At 37.5% G+C, this 21,806-nt stretch overlaps 1 protein-coding gene across 4 annotated transcripts in view; it reads right to left on the bottom strand.

Moving 5' to 3' along the window:
- Positions 1–2,034: 2,034 nt before the first annotated feature.
- The window catches only part of METTL25 (methyltransferase like 25), a 146,632-nt gene continuing 126,860 nt past the window's right edge, over positions 2,035–21,806 (bottom strand). The window contains exons 13-16 of one of the 4 annotated variants that reach the window (XR_009356866.1): positions 12,017–12,108; positions 8,601–8,670; positions 6,601–6,752; positions 2,035–5,494 (exon numbers count right to left, since the gene is read on the bottom strand). The gene's annotated coding sequence lies outside the window, so the exon portion shown is untranslated. Of the gene's footprint in view, positions 5,495–6,600; positions 6,753–8,600; positions 8,671–12,016; positions 12,109–20,377; positions 20,632–21,806 lie in introns of those variants that run through there. The other 3 variants (XR_009356864.1, XR_009356865.1, XM_059186450.1) reach the window with 3 other exon arrangements.

Genomic DNA, 21,806 nt, shown 5'->3' with positions numbered 1-21,806 from the left:
TTATTGATTGAAACAGAGCAGGTATGTGGCACATGATGTAATCTCTAAACCACTTCAGCTTGGCCTATTTGTCCGTCGAGGGGTGTGCTCAAGTTAGAACGGCTTCTTCTCACTCAGGGCTCTCTCACATGCTCAGTGGTTAAAGAGTTAGATTTATATAAAGTTCTTGACACCACAATAAAAGAGGCCACATTTATATCAACTGCAAAGTACAATAAAAGGCTCAGAAAAGCCAATAAAATCTTGGAACACTGCCTATATATGGAAAGATGGTAGAGCATATATTTTTATTTTATTTTGCTTTGCTGATTTGTATTCTGAGTTCTCAAATATGGGGAAAAAGGATATGTTCTAAAAAAAACTTAAAAGTGGCATTGCATTGTTTTGTTTAATGACGGCCTCAATTTGACTTTTGATTATAAACAATAGGAAATTGGAGCCATTTTAGTAGTTAATTTGTCACAAAAGTTTTCGTGGCCACAAAATAGCATTTAATTTATACACTTTTATTCTTATAAAAGATTCTAATAGAGGAAAATAAAATGTCAAACATCAATAAATGTTATTTTAGCAAATATAATTTTTAGATGTACTATTACTTCACATATATTAAACAGACAGTAGATAGGAATATCATATATTTAAACATAAATCCATTTAGAAATACTAGCTAGATCCTTTATAGCATCTTTCTCACATGGGTCAACTAGACAGTCTATAATAAATAGCAGTTGCCATATATTACAGATTAATATTATTGGCAGATAATTTATAATTTTTAGAATCAAGTCAATCTTTCGCACAGGTTTAGGGTCCACTGTTACTTCCTTTCATAACACCCTGTTCATCTTTTCATTTTATTTGTTAAATTATAATAATTGATGAATTGTGCAATTTTTGTTAAAGTGCTTTTCCTGTTATGTTCTGAACTCCATAAGATGTGGCACTACATTTTCTTGTTCACTACACTTCGCTTAATATGTACCCCAGTGCTTAAACCACAGATGTGCTCAATAAAGGTGTGCTTAATGAATCAAGGACTGAAAGGTCTGCACCAGGGGTGGGCAAACTATGGTTCAAATACAGCTTGTTGCCTGCTTTCTACAGCCATCAAATACAGAATGCTTATTTTTTTCTTCTATCTTTAGGTGGATCTATTTTTCAAATGGTTATTTAAGTACCTAAATAGTAGCCTCAGTTTTGCTTGTTGGTCCATAAATTCTAAAATATTTACTATTTGGCCCTTCAAGAAAAATGTTTCCTGACCTTGATTTAGACCACCTCTATCCAAAAGAACTATGGCAATGATGGAAATATTACATATCTGTGCCCTCCAATAGGATAGCCACAAACGACATATGGCTATTGATCACATGAAATTTGTTTAGTGTGACTGAGAAATGCAACTTTTCATTTTAACTAATTTGAATAAGCCCATGTGGCTGGCAGCTAGTTTATTAGCAGCAGACCTAGATATACAACACAACAGACATCATGTAAACACAGTAAAAACTTACTTGGAGATCAAACATATCTCCGGAAAAAAATGAGAAATATTTGAAGGTAGTTTGGCCTTTCTGGCAAAACTGAGTGAAAAAATAAAATAAATTATCACCGGTTCATGAAAACAACTAACATTACGACAGTACAAGACCTGAAGGTAAAGGTTAATTCATTTATTTTGGCAGTTACATAGAAACTCATTTAAAATAAGTGGTGGTCTGTTCTTCATTCTATGACCTATGAATGAAAAAAACTATTTTGGATAAGGCAGATAATGTTACTCTTCTATTAATAAGTAAACAAAGGACATTGTTTTTTTTTTTTTTCAGATTTTATTTATTTATTTGACAGAGATCACACGTAGGCAGAGAGGCAGGCAGAGAGAGGAAGAGGCAGGCTCCCTGCTGAGCAGGGAGCCCGATGCAGGGGCTGGGGGCTCCAGGACCCTGAGATCATGACCTGAGCTGAAGGCAGAGGCTTTAGCCTACTGAGCTACCCAGGCGCCCCCAAAGGACATTGCTTTTATGAAGATTTTGAAGCTTCTCTTTGCTTTATTGAAAGACACATCACTCACTTCCAAAGAAATTCTTGAAATACATAGAATGCTATTAAAGCAAAATGTTCTCTAGCACAGTAGGAAAACATTAAAGCACATAAACAAGTAAAAACATTGATATAATCCAACAGTATCCTCAAACAGCATTAAGAAGGTATTAAAGTGGCCTGAGAAGTAAAGATTCAAATTGCAAAGTGAAGTTTAAACGTCCACATTTATATGTAATTTCAAGTCTTTAAGTTGAGAAGCGTTTATAAGGAAATCTAAAATATGTGCTTTTTAGGATTGAAATTGTTTGCTGCTGTTATTCATAACACTTAAAGTAACTTTAAAAATTTAAAAATTAGAGTACATCTCCTTTTCTTGTTTATATTGTTTCTTACATGTCTATGTATGAAATACTACCTCCCTGAGTAAAACTACTTTGGCTGCCGCCTTTTGTTTCAAATGATTTTATCATAAGGGAAAAATTTGAAATCATGGTGGACAAATAATCCCTTAATGCTTTTCCTGGCTAGCAAGTAATTTGTCAAAGCAATCCAATTTCCAAATAGCATACAAACTCAGTAAGACACTGAGCCAATGCATCTGTTCCTCTCTGTAGAGTATGCACAAATGCCTTTCCTTTTGGGAGAAAATCCTAAGACTAAATTCTCTGAAAGGACAAGTTAGCTCTAGTAACAAAATATCATTTATAATGTCTCTCTGATAAAACTTTAGAATTTTATAAAGAGTCAAGTTTTATGAAGATACAATTATTTACATGCAAAAATATTCACCCTTTTTAAGTGTACTGTTTAATTAATTTGACAAACATACAAATCATGCATTCGCTACCCAAATTAACATATGGGACATTTTCATCACCCCAAAATGTTCCCTTATACCCTTTTGTAGATGATCCCTTCCTTTACCCACAGCCCACTGGCAACCAGTGATGGATCTGTTTTCTGTCTCTTTTCTAGAATGTCATATAAATGGAACCATACAGAATGTAATCTGTTGTGTCTGTCTTATTTCACTTAGCCACTTGGTGTAATGCTTTTGAAATCCATCCATGTTGTTGCACGTGCATGTAGTTCATTGCTTGTTGCTGAGAAATATTCCACTGTATGAATATATCACAATAATTTTACCCATTTTGCTGGTGATAGACTTGCAGCTACAAGAATAAAGCAACTATTAACATCTGCTGTGTGGACATAGGTTCCATTTCTCTTGGGTAAATATCTAGGAGTGGAATTGTTGGGTCATATGATAAGTACATGTTTAACCTTATAAATATCTGCTAAACTGTTTTCCAAAATAAGTGTAGTATTTGCATTTCCATGAGCAATCTTCACAGCTCTCATTGTTTTATGTGGGGGTCTAGCAATATTATCAATCCTTTTAATTTTTGTCATTTGAAAGGTGGTATAGTGGTATTTCCCTGTCTCCTTGTGCTTTTAATGAGTAAAAATGAATCATTGAAAAAATCATTAAAAATGATTAAAGATGAATACTTTTGCATATGTTCATTGCCATTTGTATATCTTCCTTTGTGAAATATTTGTTCAAATCTTTTGTCTTTCTTTTTACTGAATTTTTTGTTGATTTATGTATTCTGCAAACAAGCTCTTTATCAGGTAGGAGCTTTGCTAATTTTTTTTTCTTTCACCAATCTGTGGACTGTTAACAATGTCTTTTGAAGGTCAGACATTTTAAATTTGTTAAGTCCTATTTGTGATATCTTCACTTATGGTTCATGCTTTTGGTGCTTAAGAAATCTTTCCTTAACCAAAGGTCACAAATATTTTTTCCTAGGTTTTCTTCTAGTAGTTTTTTTTTTTTTTTACATTCAGCTCAAAGATCCATTTCAAGTAACTTGTATGCGATATGTGGTAAGGGTTAAGCTTTTTTTTTTTTTTAATTTTTTAATTCTGATATGCAGTTGTTTGCAACACTTGCTGACAAAAGTATTTAAACCCACTGAATTGCTTTGGCAGCTTTGTCAAAAGTCAACTGACTGAACAGGTATGCACTGATTTCTGAGCTCCCTAGATGTGCCATTCATCTATAAAACTATGTTTAAACAAATGTCACCCTGCTGTCATTACCAGAGTTTTCTAGTAAGCCTTGTAAATTGTTATATTTTATATAAATAAAGTGAATATTGATATCCTTCCGGAACCCAAGTACCTCTGAAACAGTCGTTCACTATAGAGTATGGGTAGAGGCCTGCACTGATTTGAGAAGATGCCATTCCTCCGAAGATGAAAGAGCTGATAGTTACTCCAGGTGTTCTACATCCCTGTGTTCCACAGACAGGGGGTTTGCTAAGCCCAGGCGATCCACAGATAGAATTCAGGGCACCTGTGATCTTGGATCTTGGAGAAAATGTTCTTTATTCTCACTAACTGCTAATCGTAATTTAGGCTTTCCGTCAGTTATAAATGTGGACAACAAACCTCAGTAGTACTGGTAGTACTTGCAACTGTTGCCAATAGAAGGTACAGATATTTCCATGTCACATTACAGTTATGGCTGATATCTTCAAATATTATTGACATTTATGGTCACTTAAAAATTAGAATTTTAGAACTGCTATGTGATCTTTCTATTCAATGAGTTAATAAACACACACGTACTATTAAATCATAACTTAAAAAAATTCTTTTAGTAATAATCTCAATATGATTGGTTTCCTTTGTCATATTATGTCATATTATGTATTTTCAAAAGAAAATGTTTGAGAAGAGGCCCAAAGTCACTTCTAGACAGCCAAAGGGGTCTGTGGCACAGAAATGGTTCCGATTGGCCCTCTGTATTCCCATTTCACAGACCTACTACTTAGGCTGTCTTCCATTACAAGGGTCTTTACTACTACAGTTTAGAATATTGCATTACTACCAGCTCTGCCTTATTTCATCTTATACTATCTATAATCACAATATATTGTATTTCTATTTATTTATTTATTTATTTGACAGAGGGAGGAGAGATCACAAGTAGGCAGAGAGGCAGGCAGAGGATGGGTGGGGGGCAGACTTCCCACTGAGCAGAGAACCCGATTCGGGGCTCTATCCCAGGACCCTGGGATCATGACCTGAGCTGAAGGCAGAGGCTTTAACTGAGCCACCCAGGAGCTGCCATAATATATGGTATTTCATCTTATTAAGAAAGGTTCAATAAACCTTTATTAAACTTGTGAGATTAGATAATGTTGTAGGTCCAAATCTGGAGATTCAAAGGTGTATCACATGGTTCCTGCCTTGAGGAACTTAGGTTCCACTAGGCAGATGAGGAAGTAGGCATGCAATTTACAGTCTCTGTGCCCTAATAAGTGCACGTGGGAATGAGCTAGATGATGTTCCTCCTCTTCACTTGGGTGGTGGCGGAGGTGTGGGCAGAATATCAGCAAATGCCTCCCACAGGCACTGACACACATGAGGACACCTGGAGAATAAGAAAGCAGTAACTAGAACGGGAAGAGACCACGTCACACAGAGGAAACATGAGCAAACATCCAACTCCACTCTGCTTGGAGCTCTGGGGCAGGAGAATGGCCAAGGGAGGAATGACGCATTGCCTATCCCCAGCTCCTCCGCGAAGTGTCAAGGAAGACCATGCTTCTCACAAAGCAGAAGCCGAAACAGCTTCCCACTGTTGCTTAGCATACTCAGCTTGCACTGCCAGTGTATCTGGACCGGCAGGAGTTCTTTTTCGCAGGTCCTTCTTTCCCCAGAAGCCGTTAAGTGCTGAGCCCTTCTTGCAAGGGCCCCTCCCTATCTTCTGGGCCTTCTTCAGGGTGCCCTCCCCAGGCTATTTTAGTGTGTCTCCTAGGCTGTAGCGTTTCCTTCACTCCCACACTGGTGGGTGGCACATGCTCATGTGTTTAGACAGCATGGGCAAAGTGTAGGGACACCCGAATATAGACTTAGAGCCCTGAGCTCTCCTTTTTAGCACTTCAGCCCCAGGGGACCCAGTCTAGAGCAGCGTGAGCCTCTCCTATCCTGAATTGAATGAGTCATTTATTACATCCTAAACAGAGACTGTTACTAAGAAACATCCCTATTTAAACTGTCCTCAAGCCGGGCAGCAGCAGGGGCTGCTCAGCTAATTAGGGACTAATTGACTCTTTAGCAACGTTGTTATCAGCTGTGACAGAGTCTTTCCTGCCTCTGTCTGCCAGGCTACTGGGACCATTCTCTGTGATGCACTCCATTTTCACTTTGTTTATCAGGATCTAAATGGAGCAAATTCCAGCCTCATATCCCTGATAGCTCATGAAGGTAAGAGTGTGGATGTAAAATCTTTATATTTTTGAGGGTTTCTCTTTAGTCCGGGAAACTGCTTCATCTTGCCCAGTAGTAATCCTTACGGGAAACAGACTGCCTACCTTTTAGAGGTTTCTGCTTCCAGTTACTGAGGTGACATTACCTTTTCTGAGGAAGAGATTGGTGCCCTTTCTTGCTCTTGTGTAGGAGAGGACTTTTTTTTTTTTTTTTCATTTTTGGTAGGCATTTTTAATTATGACCACAAAATTTCATGACTTCACTTACCTGGCATTATTCTTTTCTCTCAGAGGAAGGGGCTAGTTTTTTCCCATGGAGGATCAGTGTATTCATTTCCTCCCTTTTCTCCACAGCATGTTCTGAACATGTTCACTGCTAGGCATAGGACAAACAGTAAAAATGACAGGTTTTCCGCCCCTCTAGGATGGACAGAGGAATACAAACATTTTTAAAGGTAAGTGCAATAAAGTCATATTCACCTGTACAAAGTTGGGACATCATAAAAAAGACAGTGACTTTTATGTGGAGGCAACATCATAAATATTGAAGGACAACATAGAAAAGTGTTGACTGGGGATGTTAGCCTTCCTAGGAGGGATCAGTGAGGGCAAAGTCCAGATGGAGGCAACACTGGAGATACTACAGGAGTCCCAGAAAGTCTAGATACTTTGAAACTATGGTTAGATGGAATGCAGCCAAAGATTATGCTGATGAAGTAACCAGGAAGAGCATCATGGAAGGTTTGGATGTCAAGCTAAAGAGTTTGGATTCTCCCGTAAGCAAATGGGAAACCCACAGAAGAGTTAAAGGCAGGGGTAGGGGACTGATGCCAACGAAACCAGGAGGGTACTTAGGAGACCCTGAACTTAGAGAGTAGCAGTGGGACTGGAGAGGAGAGGCAGTGAAGAGAAACAAAGAGATTGAATGAAAATGACTTAATGTTTAAATGGATTGGAAAGAGAGAGAAGTCTAGGGTGATTTTGGTTTTCAGAGGCAAGTTTCCTTCACTGAAAAGGAGTATCAGAGGAAAAGTGCTTTTGACAGGAAAGTTTAATTTTAGACAGGTTGATTTGGAGGTGCTAGGGGAAAATCCATGGGGGAAGGCAATGTCTATCAGGCAGTTGGGTAAACATGGCTAAAAGCTCAGGAGAGAGATTCAGGAGGGGGATTTAGACCAGCAATTACATCTGAGTGAGCATCACCAGATTCAGGCAGTTTTGAAAGCATGACCATGTTTCTTGGAAAGAATATAGATTGAAAAAGGCTCAAGGACAGAGCCCTCAAAGGAAAAAAACTAGTATTTGAAGGATGAATAGAGAACAGTCTGCAAAGAAGGCTGGGAGGGGACAAACAATGGGAGAAAACTCTCAAGTAAAGTGGCTCTTTTGGCTTCTGGGAAGCAAGTTCTTGGGGGTCAGATGTTCCCTCTACCTCCCTAAATCTTATGGCCTGTTTCTCTCTGTGTTGGCTTTGTCTCTTCTCTCTCGAGATCTCTTCCTCTGCTCATTTGCAGTTTCTGACCCTCTTAATTTTGGCTTCACATGGTCAAACATTGCCTCCAGAATCTCTTTATACATCATGACCTTTTGGCTCCCATGCCAAATTTCTAAGAGATAATCTGAAAGGTCTGACTCTTCTATTTTTTTATTTAATTATTTTTCGTGTTCCAAAATTCATTGTTTATGCACCACACCCAGCAACTCTTCTTTTTGAGCCACATCACAATCAGAGATCTAGGCTATCCTAACCAGGTCTCTACTCTCACTCCTATCACCTATGGTCTTAAGTATAAAATACGGTTGCCCAGGTTCACCCTTTGGTAGAAGATATGGGCAAGAAGAAAAGAACGTGATGAAGCTGAACAACATCTATAGTTTAAGAAAGTTTAAAGATGAGAATCCTCAACAATGGCAGATACCAAAGCATGGTAAAGAAAGAGTCCTTTGGATCTAATGATATGGATGCCAGCTAGGCCACTGGTCAGTTGCTGGAATGGCAAAGAGGTATCTGTTTGCTCTGAGTTGGCAAGGAATAAAGGCAGGAAGTGGAGACATAGAGTTGTGGCTTCCCCTCAGTCAGGATCTTAATCTCAAACTTTATAATATAAGGGCAAAGAAAGGGGTGATATTGATACAGAACATTGAGTCTAGTGGTAGTTGTCCTTTTTTTTTCCCTTCTCGAACACCTATTTTATTTTTTTGGGTATTTGCCTTTGTTCTGGATTAGAACTGTGGGTCAGGACTTACTAGCACAGATAAAATAATTACCTGTAGAAAAAGAAAGGATCTCTTTAAAGGAGACGGTGGGAAGGAGGTCAGGATAAATGACGCTGGTGATCTGTAGGAAAGGTAAGAGGTTAGCAAAGGGCACCGAAGTCTACTCTGCAAAGTCTCTCCCCCTTCATTCCAAACCTTATCTAACACAGGCCTTTACATATACTTTCTTAACTAAATGAACAAACAAATTCCTGTAGTGGCTAAAAGTTTGTAGTCATGAGGTTCTTCCATATTCCTGGAGGAGAAGGGAAGCAGTGATAGAATGAAATAGTACTGATCTTGGGAGCCAGAAAACCTGGTCACCTTGGGAAAATCATGTACATGTCTCTGAATTCCACTGTAGAGTGGGAATGCTTTACTTACAATGACACAGGTATACTAATATACTATGGAAGTGTAGGAGAAGGAAAAATTAAGCCTGCTAAGATCACTTAGGGAAGAGTTCCAGAGAAAGTGGCTTTTGAGGTGGGTCATGAAATGTGAGTAGAGCTCACCAAGCTAGAAGGTAAGGAAAAAGGGTTTGACTCAAACTAAGTGTATAACATCATACACAGAATATGACCATCAGAAGCCTGGAATATAATTATCATACACAGAAAGCGACCATCAGAGGCCTTTATGGCTTCTGAATAACCAAAACCTTGGAACTACATATCTTTGCATTGTCATATGAGCAAAATACATGCACCTCTCATCAGCTAGCCCCATCATGCTCTTCTGTCTATACCGCTGAGTTCCTCCTCTTTCTCACTCATTCTCCCCACTGCTGCTGTCCTTTTCCACAGGGGCCTTCTGGAAATCCTTCTTTACAGAAAACCAACTACTCCATGCCATCATCTTTTTTATCATACACCAACTTCCCTAAAGCTTAACATTTGTTTATTGTCAACTGATGCTATGTTCTTAGATAAATTCTCTGAAAAGCATTTTTTTGATTTTTTTTTCCCCCAAGTACTCTTCTCTCTCTCGATATTCTTCCTCAGTAACCACTTGAATACTCATAATTTAGAAAACCATTTATGGATCTTGAGCTCTAACTTTCCTATGGGTCTATGTTGCATATTGGATATCTTTATCATTTGGGTGTTGCACAGCATATCCCAAACTGAACAATAACCCTCCTAATTCTTAAGCAACCCTAGACTTTCTTCCTCAGTAAATGGCCATACTACTCAGCTAGCCAATCAAACTAGAAACCTGGGGGGGGGTGGTGAAGGGTGAGTATCTTAGACTTCATTCTCTCCCTCACCTATGATACACAATCAGTAATGAAGACATGATAATTTCACCCCTTGGATTATCTTTTTTTTTTTTTTTTATTTTCCATTTCTACTTCCTCTGCATTAATCCAGGCATTTTCACTTTTCATTTAGGTTTCTGAAATGGGCTCCTAACTGCTGTCCTCTCCTCCTGCTAGATTCTACTCCAATCCATCCTTTAGCCTATAGTCACAGTGATTTTCCTAAAATAGAAATATAATCACATCACTCTTTTCTTAAACTCCCTCAATGAAACCTTATGCTGTGAAAGGAAGTGTACGTCTTTAGCATGGCATTCAAGGTCTTCTAGATCTAGGATCCTGTCAAACCTCTCTGTGATCTTATCTCCATACTCAACTGTTCACATCAAATTTACCTTCAGGCCCCTATAGGGGCATGCTGTCTCATGTTTTTGAAATAATTGTTGCTAATCCTTATTGAGAGGTTACTATTTACAAAGATTTGTTAATTGATCTATTCTTTCTCACAACCCCAAGTGGTCTGTTACCCTAACCCAGTTGACAGACCAAAAAAATGAGCCACAAATCAGTTACGTAACCTAACCAAGGTTATACAGCTAGTGAGGGACACAACTAGAATTTGAACTCTTATCAGTTTCTCTACAGAACCCATCCTTTTAACCAATGTCTATAGTACTACCACACTGCCCCTTCTTCTGGAAGACCTTTCTTTCACTTTGCTTACCTCATACTTACTCTTTATCCACTTAATCTGGCTTCTCCTTCCATCAAAATTCTGAAAAACCTCTCACGGATAATATCAGTGAACTCCAAAGGAAATTTTTCCATTCTCTTCTTACTTGATTCTCAAATGCTTTCAACCACTGGTCACTCCACAGGCCCTGAAATATCTTCTGTGGTTCATGTGATGATATTCTTTGGTCTTTCTAATTTATCTCTGAATGTGCTTTCTCAGCCTCCTTTGTTCTTCACCCTCCTCTACAGAATCTTTGTACTGTGATCATTGAAGATCCAGTCCTACTTTTCCCATTCTTCTTTCCCTATGCTTGTTGTCCGAGCTTCAATTTCCATCTATAAGTTGATAACTTCTAAACTTGTATTCATGCTTCCCTTTGTTCCATATAGACCCTTACACACCAGCGCTTCTTTAACATTGCTTGAATTTCTCAAAAGCACCCTACACTCAACATATTCAAAAAATGGAATTGTCAGTTTTCTCCCAAATATTGCTCTTCAGTGTACCTCAGCACTGCTTTTCATCTAGTTAAGTAACCTAGACAACTGTTACAACCCATTGACCAAAGAGGAGTAGGAAAAAAATCCCTGTAGTTCACCTTAGATTTATTTCACTTACTGCAGCTGAGGGAATGCACTCCACGGGAACTGTAGGTTGTCTCAATAAAGTAGAGTTTTAGCTTTAGGCCTATATTGCATTGTTATAGAGAGGATTGAAAACCATGGGATCCAGTTTTGAATTGGAGGTTGTCAAAAAGCTAGGGAAATCTAATGACTGGCTTTGCTTTATTTAAGATTTATTTTATTTGTGTGTGTGAGAGAGTGAGCATGTGTGTGCATGTGCAAGAGCAGGTGGAGAGGTAGAGGTAGAGGTAGAGGTAGAGGGGAGGGAGGGAGAATGTCAAGCAGACTCCATGCTGAGTGCACAGTCTGCCATGGGGCTTTTTCTCAGGACCCTGAGATCATGACCTGAGACGAAATCAAGAATTGGATGCTTAACTGAACGTACTCCCCAGATGCCCCTTTGTCTTTAAAGAAAACCAGGAACACTAAAGTGGGCTGAAGGTGGTCACTGCTAAAGAAGTGGGAGTCAGCTACATGTTAGGAGAGAGGATGTTGACAATGACCTTGTCTTTGTTCCAAGTATGCCACTGAGTGAATAGTAATCACAATTGTCGATTTACTTTATAGTTTAGTATCTCCAAGTTTTAGCTAGGTAATTTTGGGAAAAATGACTTGAAGTCTCAGCTTTAATTTTCTAGTACCAAAACCCAAAAAATTATCCATTATTATTTCAGACAGAAAACTCAAAATTACTTTACATATTGTTTTAGTTGCACACATATTTTCTTTCACTTTAGTACTGAAACACCCCAAATATTATTCTAGCCATTTGCAAAAAGAGTTCTGATTGGCAGACTATGATACCTACCCATTTAGAGGCAGGACAGCCAAGAAATCATCAACTGCTTGAGGTCTAGAGGATTATGCATCCACCAATATCTTGCTTTTCTCAAGAGGAAACTGAAAAAATGGAAGAAGACCAACACAGAAGACCCTCAAATGATCAGGTGGTAGAATAGCTGCTGTAGTGGTTAGGTAGTTAGACTCTCAAGCCTGAACACCGGGATCTGAATCATGCCTTTACAGTTTCATAGCTTTCTTCCTGCGTCCTCCTCCCTGGAGTAAGTTGCTTGACCTCTTTGTATCTGAATTTCCTCTGCAGTACAGCAGCAGAAATAATATAGTCCCTTCCTCTTAGGATTATTGTGAGGATTGAATAAGTTAATAAAGTACTTAGAACAGCACCTAGCACGGCATAGGCACTCAATAAGTATTTACTTGGCATTATTATTTTAACCCATCATGTCATTTGGAGTTTAAAAAACCTTTTAAAAATTGAGTAGTTGCCAATGATACTCTATAAATGTTATGTATGTAAGAGAAATATAAAGTTGGAGTCACCTCTAAAATTTTTTAAACAGATCTGGCCACTCAAGAAGACTCCTTCAGAGAGAGCTGCTCAGATGCCAGCACATTTGAGAATAGTGAATCTGGAATTATGTTAACATATTGGAACCTTCCATGGAGACTGGGATGGTGAAAGAGCAATTTGAATAGTAGACTTTCAAAACTGTCAAGGAAATTGATGATGTATTCCTGCTTGCCAAGAAGGGGCTTATGCAACACCTTTGGACTGAATATGAGGCCAGTAAAAATGGAACTTCTGGGGAGATTCAATTTAATCTATAACTGAATTCTTCTCTTCCTGTCAAGCTGGCCATTTTGACATCTATTAACTATACATGTAAGTGGAGTAAATATTTTTTTGATTATGACATCTGTTTAAATTGACCTTCTGTGTCTGTTCATACTTTCGGTTAAACTATACGCTGTTAGCATTTACTGGGTTGGAGGTGGTTTCTTTGGTCCAGAGAAAAAGTTTGCAACCAAGAATAAATTAAGATTATTTTTTAAAATCATATGGAGTACATAAGAAAGTTCTTTGTATTTTTTTTTTTTTATTTCGTGACTGGCCATTTGTGCATTTTTGGAGGGTATGTTTGAATTAAACTTATTGGCACATTTATGTAGAAGACTTGTTATCTTAATTGATTTGTCAAGTCATTCACAGATTGCTTGCCTATGCTTCCTTGTATTTTATGTACAAATATCTAGGCTGGAGACTATTCAAGAACCTAGAAACTACCTAAAGGTCTAACAATAAAATAATGGGTAAACAGAATATATCTCATTATTGGACTTTTATGAAATCATTAAAAATGATCATTATGAAGGCAGTGTAGAATCGTGGGAAAATGCTTCTTATACAATATTAGGTAAAAGAGGCAAAATACAGAAGGGTATATTGACTACTAAGGGAAATATAAACAATGTATGCATTTGGACCAACTGAAAATAACTACTCGATAGTGGGAATATGAGAAATTTAAGTATATTTTCTTCACTTCTCTTTAACAATAAAAGAAAAAAGTAGAGCTTTAAATAGCATGACCAAATTATTTAACTGCCAGATTCCTCACTCATTTTTCATGGATTTGTAAAAATGACAGCTTGTGTGTTAAGGCAACTTGAACTTCAGCCCAAGAACCTGATTTGTTTGCCTCAATAGACTCACTGTATCTTGACTTCTTTAATTCTGTGCAAATTTCAATCCCAAAGGTTTGCTATCTTTATTAATATGAAAAGATCTCATGGGTGAAAAGATACCATAAACAGAGATAAACAGTAGAAGCACAGCACAGGAATGTCCACCAAAAGATATAATGGCCTTTTGAAGAGCTGTTCATAGTTGCTATATAAATTTTTTAGAAGTTAAGAGTTTTGAGAAATATATAGATAAAATACAGAATATTTTCATATTCTTAAAATTTACTTCCACATTAAATCTTTTACATTGCAATTAAAAGATACAACTATTCAAAAAAAGTGGTTGCAAAAAACCCACAACTCAAAACCCCAAATTTATTAACAAGCCCTTTTGGAGTAATTCCCGTTAAAGAACATTAGCTAAAGGTGGGGGGGGGGTTGTGAAAATATGGTTTCCTTTGTCTTTATTCTTCGGCAGTGATGAAGAAAGGGGGATCTAACCTTCTTAGATACAGACCGCTTGAGCATAAGCCAAGATGTAGGTCCATTTAGGGCAAGGTTGTGAGTACCCTTAGGATTTGCATTTTCCCCAACCCTGGGATGGAATGCATAGACACTACAGAGCCTGGCAGGGTATTCCATGTTCTTGGGCATAAAACTATCTCAGAGGAACCATTTTAAGACTGACTTATCGGGGCGCCTGGGTGGCTCAGTGGGTTAAGCCGCTGCCTTCGGCTCAGGTCATGATCTCAGGGTCCTGGGATCGAGTCCCACATCGGGCTCTCTGCTCGGCGGGGAGCCTGCTTCCCTCCCTCTCTCTCTCTCTCTCTGCCTGCCTCTCCATCTACTTGTGATTTCTCTCTGTCAAATAAATAAATAAAATCTTTAAAAAAAAAAAGACTGACTTATCAAACGATAAACACTTGGAGGTCCCCTTAAGATGCCCATTCTGAGTAGACTTGGGGTAGGGACTGAGGTCCTGTATTATAAGAAGCTCCCAGGTGATGCTGATGCTGTTGGTTCATGGATTGCATTTTTGAGTAATAAGCTCTAAGCTTGGTTTACTTGAGAAAAATAAGGAATGAAGGAAATTTCCTGCTTAATCTTTGCTTTCCATATATTATCTATAGCTGGTAACTAATCTTTGGACAGGGAAGTACATCATGGAGTGGACTCCAATTTTTTTTTTTTAATCACTCTGGGGGTCAGAAGATCAGTATCGGTTACTAAGAAACACACCCTGTAATTCTTTCATTGAAGCCTTTATTCATTGCTCTGTTTTCACCGGCTTTTGGGAATGTTATTGCCTTAACATTATGATGTGTGCACATCCGTTTGGATGGCCACTTTAGAAATTTGATTTATAAACAGATCTCTTTATAAAACCCCTTCTCTGATTCTTTTCATGACCCTTTTATATATGATATGTAAAATGCCAGGGTATTTTGTATTTAATAATCAGCAATTGTCTTTAGGTTTGTTCTTAGTAATTTAAGATTTAATTAAAATAAAATTAAAGTTAATGTCTTCGGCAGGAAACCTACTGGTTTTCATTGATCTTCTTATTTTTTTAAAAATATTTAATTTATTTATTTGTCAGAATGAGGGAGGGGGGCAGGCAGAAGGAGAAGCAGGTTCCCCGCTGAACAAGGAGCCTCATGTGGGAATCATTTCCAGGACCTTGGGATCATGACCTGGGCTGGAGACAGACGCTTAACCAACTGAGCCAACCAGGCGTCCCAGAGCTTCCTAACTTATAATTAACCACTATTATTTGTGTTCAAGTTTTTCAAAAGTGGCCTCACAATGCAACTTTTAATTTTAAATTACAAAGTTCTGTTTATACCTTATCATATACTTATGAGACAATAAAAACTAAGTATGAGATATAGTACCCAAAGCAGTAAAGATGAATACCTTATTTCGAATGTCAATGGGTTCTTATTATTGAATTATTTTTTTAAACCTGCAAACAGTGAGCTGAAATAGCTCTTATATTTCCTATGAGAACACATTTTTAAAAAAATATTTTATTTATTTATTTGACAAACAGAGATTACAAGTAGGCAGAGAGGCAGGCAGAGAGAGAGGAGGAAGCAGGCTCCCTGCTGAGCAGAGAGCCCAATGAGGGCTCAATCCCAGTATCCTGGGATCATGACCCGAGCCGAAAGCAGAGGCTTTAACCCAATGAGCCACCCAGGCACCCCGAGAACACATTTTTATAGAAAACATATCTACATTTTTTTTCTATTTGCTTTATTTGTATAGTCTTCAATATGGTACTAGACCTTAATTCTTTGGCTCACAAAAACTTGGGAGACCACAAAGGTAGACAAATGTAAAAAATAAAAGAGTGGTCTTTAAGCAGATATTGGGCATTCAAATAACTATGGTTGGGGTGCCTGGGCGGCTCAGTCGGCTAAGCGTCTGCCTTCGGCTCAAGTCATGATCCGACGGTCCTGAGTTGGGCTCCTTGCTTAGCAGGAAGCCTGTTTATCCCTCTCACAGTCCTCTTGCTTGTGTTCCCTCTCTCGGTGTCTGTCAAATAAATAAAATCTTAAAAAAAAAATCACTATGCTTTCAGGATAATAATTCCTGGAGTGAATGAGGAATGGGTGAACCATTCTGAAGTATTACTGCTTGCTCCGTGGATGTATATTACGGTTATGATTATTAAGGATCTATATCCCTAATGCGTGTTATTGAACTACTTTGTTGTTCTAAAGATGTTCAATGAAGTTTTGTTGGATTTTCTAATGTCTTACTTGATGAGAAACACACATACTCTGTTCTTTGTAAAGCTATAGAAATTTGGTCTTCTGTTTCCTATCTTTCAAAGATGGCCCTTCTCACCTGGCCAACAAACAGGTATCCTATCCTCCTTATGCATTTGCATCTCTGTACAACAGAGAGGTTGGAATCTAAAAATCAAGACATAAATGTGCATACAATGTCACTCCATGAGACAACTATGATCTATGACCTTCAGAGGCTCTGTAACATTGCTTTATTCACTTAACAAAACCCCATAAGATTTAATTTTAATTTTCATAATAAAAGAATGGTTAAGAAGATCTTGGTTGAATTTACTGGTTTCATTAATCTTAAAGGTAGAAATAATGCTATTAACAGTAATAATTTTAACGAAATCCTTTCTTCTCCAGGCATGTGCGACCAATTTATTAGAATGAAAACATATTACCAATAATCTCATCAACAAAAGTAGATATCAAAACTGTGCTAAAGATCTAAAATATGAAGCATATTTTAAAAGAATTTCAAATCTGTTTATTTTCAAGACAAACAACAGTATTTGCTATCAATGAGAGCAAAGGTAACTGAGAAAATAATTTACCTTGCAGTAGTTTCAATATCTATACTCTAAATGTTGACCCTCAAAAAGTCTAAATATCATTCCTCAGTACAGTGAAATGGGCACTTCAGGGATGGTTTCTTGAACCTAGCACAAACTGGTAATGTGAATAGTTTTGGAGCCTTAAAGGGAACAGTTTATATACACAGAAAGATATTTCGCATTCCAATATACGTTAAAAGTAAATCTCTTTGCCTTCAATATTATTTTTAGTTCTGTTCTTCTAAGTTAGCTTAAGTAGAAATACAACACTTAATTTTTTCATGATTTAAAGTCTCTTTGTATGCCTTTATTCATAGAGGTTTACCTGCAGCTATACTGTCTATTAAAATTAGAGATATTCTGAAGTCACCGGAATACAGAGATGTTTGTTGTTATAATCAAATGGTATCTGGAATTGTTTTATCTTTCCCCTGAAACACATTATTTGAGTATACTTTGCTTGACGGAAAACCATCATTGAGTCAGTCTTTTGCTTAAAGAGTTGTAGCAGTAATAGAAGACTGGATTCTTTCCTGAGAGGGGAGCTAACTCAGAATATATGTGCACTTAGTTCAACATGATTAGCTAATGCACACCAAGTCCCACGTTGACCAAATGGTGAATTTTAGGTTGGAATTTGTATACTTTTTTTTTCTCAAATTCAACATGTTCAATCATAACTGTCTGAGTACAAGTTAAAGGCTTCTCCTCCCACGAGATTTAAATACATGCTACTTTGTTCTGTGCTGAAATGTGTTAACTCTCTTATTCTGGATTGTGCATTGGAAAACTCTAATAAAAACAGCATAATTTTTTTAAAGGTCTTCCACTGACAGAACATTTGCAAACTTAATGAGGCAATCCATTGAGATAAATACATCAACTAATAAATCCCCGTTCATGCAGCCAGTAGCATCACTGGCCAAGTACAAACCATCTGGGGAGGTTTGGAGACTTTCAGTTCCTTTGGTCACAGGTTAGCAAAGCAAATATTTCACATAGCAGGTTATTTCTTAAACAGTCCTCCTACCTGAAAATAAGCCATTCTACTGAACACATTTAGAAAAAACCTAAAGGAACCTATAATTAAAGAGGAGAATGGAACAGAAGTGAACAGTTTAGGACAAAGGTAGTTCAGAGTAAAGGACTATGTGTTTATGTACATACTTTTTTCCCTTCCCAAATATCATTATCTAAATCTTAACTCTTCCATATGCCTATTATATGTGTTTCAATGACTATATTATAAACTCCTTAAGATTAGGAACTGTCATAGTCTAGTTCTATGAATCTTTCTTCCCAACCTATAGTGTCTAGAATAGTCTTAGTCATAGTATTGCAAACAGACAGTGGTTGACTGAATTTTGTGCCACATCTACAAAGTAGTTTTATTGAGATGTGGGAAATTAATAAAAGATTAACTGCAGATTCGACTTAATAGTTGTATGAATATTCATATTTTATTTTCCTTCTTGAGGCGGTTTTGGCATACTGTGCTTCTTTGAAAACATTTTCCGTTTCATGCATTTATTGTCATATATATATTGGCAAATTTCTTGGCATGTCCCCTTTTTTAAAAATTTTTATTTTTTTAAAGATTTTATTTATTTATTTAACAGAGAGAGATCACAAGGAGGCAGAGCAGTAGGGGGCGGGGGGGGGAGCAGGTTCCCTACTGAGCAGAGAGCCCAAAGTGGGGCTCCATCCCAGGACCCTGAGATCATGACTGGAGCCAAAGGCAGAGACTTTAACCCACTGAGCCACCCAGGCAACCCAGCATGTTCCCTTTTATACTCCTGATACTGATTATTTGTATGTTTATCTTTTTTTTTTTTTTAAGATTTTATTTATTTATTTGAGAGAGAGACAGTGAGAGAGAACATGAGAGACGAGAAGGTCAGAGGGAGAAGCAGACTCCCCATGGAGCTGGGAGCCCGATGTGGGACTCGATCCCGGGACTCCAGGACCGTGACCTGAGCCGAAGGCAGTTGCTCAACCAACTGAGCCACCCAGGCGCCCCTGTATGTTTATCTTTTTAATGATTAGTCTTGCCAGAGTTGTATGAGATTTATTAGTATCTAAGAACCAATTTTTTTTTTTAACATATTAAGGATAATTCTTTTTTTTTTTTTTTTTAAGATTTTATTTATTTATTTGACAGACAGAGATCACAAGTAGGCAGAGAGGCAGAGAGAGAGAGAGGAGGAAGCAGGCTCCCCGCCGAGCAGAGAGCCCGATGCGGGACTCGATCCCGGGACCCCGAGATCATGACCCGAGCCGAAGGCAGCGGCTTAACCCACTGAGCCACCCAGGTGCCCCTAAGAACCAATTTTTGAAGGTGTTAATCATCTCTGTGCATTTCTTTCACTAATAATATTTTGATTTTTAGTCTCTTCCTTTTCTAATATGTGTTCAAAGCTAATGTTTTCTTATGTTATGGTTTAGCTCATCTCACAAGTTTTGATGTGCAGTGTTACCATTATAATTGTTATTTTCATTATTACTCAAAATATTCTCTGACTTCCACTGTGATTTCTTCTGAGACTCCAAAGTTGTTTACATGTATAATTCTTAAGTTTAAAGCATATGGGAATTTTCTACTTAGATTTAAAACAATTTTTTTAAGCTTAAGTGCATTGTGGATCAGAAGCTATAATTTCCATTTTTTGAAAATTTATTAAAATTTATCTCAAAGCCCAGAACATGGTCATTAAAAAAAAAAAATTCCACGTGTACTTGAAAAAAATGATGTAGTGGTTGTGAACAGTGTATCGTATTTGTCCATCAGGTCAGTTTTACTTTTTTCATTGTTCAAATCTCGCATCTTTATGATTTCATTTGCTTTTTTCCTAAGATAGATGGGAGCATGAAAATATTCCCAGCATGATTGTAGATTTATTTCTTTTATAGTTAATTTTTGTTTTATATATTGAGATTGTGTTATTAACTACATGACAACTTATAATTATTATATTTCCTGGCAAACTGAAGCTTTTTCATTATGAAGGATTTCTCTTTATAGTCAAGAATTTTTTTTGCCTGACATTAACTAATATCTACTTTTCATTCATACATTTTCCTTTTGATGAATATCTGCAAATATGCCTTTTCTATTACTTTTGAACTTTTTGTACCCTTGTTTTAGTTCTGTTTCTTCTAACTAACATGTTATTGGGCACTCTTTTTCCAGTAAGTCAATCTTTTTGTTTTATAATTGAAGCATTCAGTTTTTATTTAATAGAATTACTGATATATCTAGATGTAGTCTACCATCCTACACTATGTGCTTAATATATGTATGTACCAAGATTAATTGCTTTACATTGAGAACTGCAACCATCTGCATTAATCTGACAGAGCTCAGGGGTCTAAGAACTGAGACCACCTATACCAACGTGATTTGTTTGTTAAAGAAAAACGTTCAGAGGGGGAGACGAGCCATAAGACTGTGAGCTCTGAGAAACAAAGTGAGGGTTCTGGAGGGGAGGGGAGTGGGGAGTTAGGTGAGCCTGGTGGTAGGGATGAAGGAGGGCACGTACTGCATGGAGCACTGGGTGTGGTGCGTAAACAATCTTGGAACACTGAAAAAAAAATAGAATTAAATTAAAAAAAAAAAAAGAAAAGAAAAACTTTGCCCAGGAAAGTTAAGACTGTAAGCCAATAAATAACTTCATTGTTTCTAGAAAAACTCATATATTTATTTATCTTGGACAATCTGCTCACCTTAGCAAAAAGCTCACTTATCAAGTAACAGTTTGCTTATAAAGACTTCTTCAAGACCTTTCCCTTGCTATAGATACCAATCATAAAAGTATTGTCATGGGGATGCCTGGGTGGCTCAGTTGGTTGAGCAGCTGCCTTCGGCTGGGATCGAGTCCCACATCGGGCTCCTTGCTCTGCGGGGAGCCTGCTTCTCCTGCTGACTCTGCCTGCCACTCTGTCTGCCTATGCTCACTCTCACTTCTCTCTGACAAATAAATAAAATCTTAAAAAACAAAAACAAAAAAAACAAAAAAACCCCACTATTGTCATGAACTTTTCCAAACTGTGGTTTAGTCCCCACCTGAAAAGAGCCACCTTTTTTAAACCACTTGAGCCCAGACTTTATAATCCTGTAAATATCGTTTCCTGACTTCACCTTCAGAAACTGTCAAGGCAGAATCCTTTAATACTACAGAGAGTTCTAATAAACTTAATTTTGCTTTATTAACAGATTCCCCGAGAATATTTTGGGGTAGTTCAAAAACATATTTATTCCTTTAATCCTCATAACAACCTTATAAATGAGTTCTATTCTTAGGTTCCTTTTACAGATGAGAAATAGGGGCATACTGAATACTAAAGTGGCTTACACATGAATCTAAACTATGCTACTAATATTACTGAGTCTATTTGTCCCTGAAGTCTACCTTTGAAGATACCATAAAGGATCCCATGTCCTGACCCTCTCTGCCCTATGCAATAATTATAGTACTGATTATAGTAATTAGTAATTTTGTTGTCTTCCTCACTAGACTGTGAGCTCTTTAAGAACAGGAGCATGTCTTGTTTACCTCCATGCTGCCAGGGCTGAGCATAACCTCTGACACATGCTAATCATTCAGTAAATGTTTCCAAAATGAAAACTAAGTGAAGCCCACTTTACAAATGAGGCTCTGCCATATTAAGAGTCTTGCTGTAGCCCAGTTAGAATGTAACTGTCAAGACTTATGCTCCTGCCAGTACCCCACATTCCTTAGCTCAACTGTAAATGAGT

This window comes from Mustela lutreola, chromosome 8, assembly GCF_030435805.1.
Source record: "Mustela lutreola isolate mMusLut2 chromosome 8, mMusLut2.pri, whole genome shotgun sequence".
Taxonomy (NCBI): Eukaryota; Metazoa; Chordata; class Mammalia; order Carnivora; family Mustelidae; genus Mustela; species Mustela lutreola.
The sequence above is the reverse complement of the archived record's forward strand: the minus strand, read 5'-3'. Positions and strand labels throughout refer to the sequence as shown.